At 39.9% G+C, this 4,169-nt stretch overlaps 1 non-coding gene across 1 annotated transcript; it reads right to left on the bottom strand.

Annotated features, from left to right (window-relative positions):
* Window positions 1-2,343: 2,343 nt before the first annotated feature.
* LOC119877058 lies at window positions 2,344-2,450 on the bottom strand. Its single transcript, XR_005371037.1, has one exon. It is a non-coding gene; the product is annotated as a U6 spliceosomal RNA (small nuclear RNA).
* Window positions 2,451-4,169: the final 1,719 nt, after the last annotated feature.

The raw sequence follows: 4,169 nt of genomic DNA, 5'->3' as shown, positions 1-4,169 counted from the left end.
TCTGCTGTTTGTTTTCCTTTCAGCACTTTGAGTATATCCTGTCACTCCCTTCTGGCCTGCAAAGTTTCTACTGAAATATTCATGGACAGCCTTATGGGGTTTCCCTTATGTATAAGTCTTCTTTTCTCTTGATACTTCTTTTTTTTTATTTATTTATGTGAGAGAGAGAGAGAGAGAGAGAGAGAGAGAGAGAGAGGCAGAGACATAGGCAGAGGAAGAAGCAGGCTCCATGCACCAGGAGCCCGATGTGGGATTGGATCCCGGGTCTCCAGGATCGCGCCCTGGGCCAAAGACCGGTGCTAAGCCACTGCACCACCCAGGGATCCCTTCTCTTGATACTTCTAATATACTTTTTATCATTACTCTTTGGCCTTTGAATTATTATATGTCTTGGTATGGACCTCCTTGGTTTCATCTTGTTAGGGGGCTCTCTACTTGTCCTGGGTATTTGTTTCCTTCCTCAGGTTAAGGAAGTTTTCAGCTATTTCTTAAATAAGTTTTCTGCTGCCTTCTCCTTCTCTTATCCCTCTGGGATCCCTATAATGCAAATGTTGTTGTACTTGATAATGTCATGGAGTTTTCTTATCCTATTTTCATTTCTTATAGTTTTGTTCACCTTGGTGCTTTTCCAATACCATATCTTCCGGATTACTGATTATTCTTCAGTCTCTAAGTAGCTATCGAATCCCTCTAGTATATTTTTTATATTAAATTCTTCATCTCGTGATGCCTGGGTGGTTCAGTGGTTGGGCGTCTGCCTTCGGCTCCGGGGTGATTCTGGAGACCCAGAATTGGTCCACATTGGGCTCCTTGCATGGAGCTGCCTTCTCCCTCTGCCTGTGTCTCTGCCACGTGCTCATGCACACTCTATCTCTGTCTCTCGTGAATGAATAAATCTTTTTAAAATTCTTAATCTCTAACTGGTCATTATATATGTGTGTATGTGTGTATATAATCTCTCTGAAGCTCTCAAGGAGTTTACTTATGCTTAAGTCCAGTGGGTCTCTTTAGGACTGTTACTTTGAATTATTTATCAGGTATACTGTTTATATCTGTCTCACTTAGCTGATTTCATCCTGTTCTTTCACTTGGGGCATGTTCTTCCATTTCCTTACTTTGTCTAACCATTTGTTTCTATGTATTAGGAGGGCAGTCATGTCTCCTGGTCTTGAAAATAGTGGCCTTGTATGGAAGAGGTCCTGTGGTGTTCTTTAGCACAGAACCAGGCACTCCAGGGATATCTCCTGCATGGATTGCATGTACCCTACTCTTGTGGTTGAGTCATGATTACCTTCAGCCTAGCTGGCTTTGATAACTCCCTTTGCCTACTGTGGGCATACAGGAAAGGGCTTGGTCCCTGAGCTGTTGAGAGACATTTTTGAGGCCACCTGCTGCTATGTGATGGACAGAGCCAGCAGTCAGCCTACCTACCTGCAATTAACCTCTCAGCCATAGTTATGGGTATTAGAGGGCACAGGTCTCTGTGTGGCCAACTGAGAGGCTGGGCTGCTGGAAGGTACACTGATGTGAGGGGTTATTTTCCCCCCAACCTCCCCAGGGCAGGAGTGACTTTGGAATGGCACTGGTCCCTGTCAGGGCTGCCTGTAGGTTGTAGGAGGGCAGTAGCTACTTTGGAGTGATGCCTGGCCAGGTGCACAGGTTAGATGGGCCAGGTTCATAGAAGAATATGTGGTGGAGCATGTGTTGCCATCAAGGTAGGTAGAGAGTGGTGGTTCTGTTCCCCCACAAGCATCTGGCTTTCTAGGCAAGAGAGGGAAAGAGCAATGCACCCACCCAGTCTCTTTTTTTTTTTTTAATTTTTATTTATTTATGATAGTCAGAGAGAGAGAGAGAGAGGCAGAGACACAGGCAGAGGGAGAAGCAGGCTCCATGCACTGGGAGCCCGACGTGGGATTCGATCCCGGGTCTCCAGGATCATGCCCTGGGCCAAAGGCAGGTGCTAAACCGCTGCATCCCCCAGGGATCCCCCACCCAGTCTCTTTAAATGTAGTGTGTTCCTTTTAATATTTCATCTTTGTATATGAGCCTAGAACTAAATTATTTCTATTAAAATATATTCTCTCATGCTATTAGGGTGAAAATGATCAATTAATTTAGAAAAGATTAAAATGGGGATAAAGGATTCATGATCAAATTTTATAATCTTAAATGTGCATTTGTATATCGTTAAAGTCAAAGCTTGTTTCATTTTTTTATAGTTATCTTTGTTATAAAAATATTGTCCAGTTTGTCCTGCAAACTATACTCACCATGCATTCTTCTTTAATTTCTACAGTGGACCCAGGAACTTATAATATAAAACAACTTGCACAAAGAATTATATTTTTAATGGGACATTTCATAAATTTGTGTGTCCCCCTTGTATAGGGACCATGCTATTCTTTGAATTGTTCCAGTTTTAGGCTACGTGCTGCTGCTAAAGAGAGCACATATGGAATTATTTAAATATTTAATTTTTCAGACTCTTACTGTTACCTCATCCACACTTAGATAGCATTTTTTACATTAGCTCACTTTTTTATTAAACTTTTCCAAAACCTAGGGATCCCTGGGTGGCGCAGCCGTTTAGCGCCTGCCTTTGGCCCAGGGAGCAATCCTGGAGACCCAGGATCGAATCCCACGTCGGGCTCCCGGTGCATGGAGCCTGCTTCTCCCTCTGCCTGTGTCTCTGCCTCTCTCTCTCTCTCTCTCTCTCTCTCTCTCTCTCTCTCTCTCTCTGTGTGTGTGTGTGTGTGTGTGTGTGTGTGTGTGTGTGTGTGTGAGACTATCATAAATAAATTAAAAAAAAAAATTAAAAATAAACTTTTCCAAAACCTTCACTTCAGTTACCATAGAAATGCCACATTTTTCTTTTCAGCTGAAGTAATACTTGATTACATTATGTAACTAAAATAACCAGTTCAACTAATATAAGAGTTTGGGGAACACCCACAACCATCTCTTAATTACATTTATGTCAACTTAGAGGCAGCAGAATTTGTGGATAGTTTGGAGGATCTATGGGTCTACTCAAGGCCCTGAAGGAACATCCATATGTATCAGAAAGAACATAAACAGGGTTCACTAGTGTGTCAGGGAAATGAATTAAAAGTGTTTATTGAGATTTCCATCTGAAAATTTATTACTTACATTTTAGAAGTCTTAAAGTAAAGATCATTGCTTTCATATTTTGAAATTTACTCTAGTTGTAAATGCATTTTACTTAATTCTGAATCAGATTCCTTTGAAGTCCTACTGAGTTTTTGCTGCTTCTGTGGAGAAATGTTTGTTGGAATGGATTGACAACTGAGAGATTTGTGCTCTGCATGAGCTATGCTACTGTTCAAAATGTGTTGTAAGGCCTGTCACACAATCTTCAGATCAGACAGGAAGCCTCGAGGGTAGGATCAATATTTTATTTGTGCTTATTTCATAAGTGCCTATTCCAAAGATAACTAATGTAGGCAGTAAAAAATGGTGGATAAAGCAAAATAGAAAAAATCCTATGATATTTTTTCTCCTTTCTTCCCTTTTTCCTACATATCATATCATTAATATTCTTTAAGTTTTGATCACACAATAGTCGTTCCACCTTGTTCTGCTCTGAAAAAGATAATATACCTTGGCTTGTAGAGTAAGAATAGGAAAAGGATATTTTTTGTGAACATAAATTTATAATGCATCCTACATGTGTTTTTCTTTGTGGTCCATAATCTGGGAAGGAATTCTTTTCTAGAAACGTGCTTTTTTGGGGGGTGGGAGAGTAGGGGGGAAAACCTTCTATAAGGTAACTCAATATTTATAAACTTAGAGGTGATTATGAGTAAAGCAAATGCATGTTTAATTAAAAGCATTTTCTCCTACTCTAGATTGGAGATCCAAAAGCAACTTATAAGAGATATTAAACATTAATCTATAATAGAAACCAAAATATCTGGCTTCTAAATCCTAGAAACACCTTTCTTACCCTTCTCTTCTGGAAAGTGATGAGATTCATACAAAGATATCTGCAAAATAGATCTGGTATTCAAATATTCATCTTGAAACCTTACTGGAATCTTTGTAGAGTCCTAAATTAAAGCACTATAAAGATTTAGTTTTCACCTCTTTCTCTGGTCCCTTCATATGTTTATAAAACTTGCAAGTGGATTGTGAACATGTGGTATCTA

This window comes from Canis lupus, chromosome 15, assembly GCF_011100685.1.
Source record: "Canis lupus familiaris isolate Mischka breed German Shepherd chromosome 15, alternate assembly UU_Cfam_GSD_1.0, whole genome shotgun sequence".
NCBI classification, from domain to species: Eukaryota; Metazoa; Chordata; class Mammalia; order Carnivora; family Canidae; genus Canis; species Canis lupus.
Note: the sequence above shows the minus strand (reverse complement) of the source record. Positions and strands in the feature narration are given on the sequence as shown.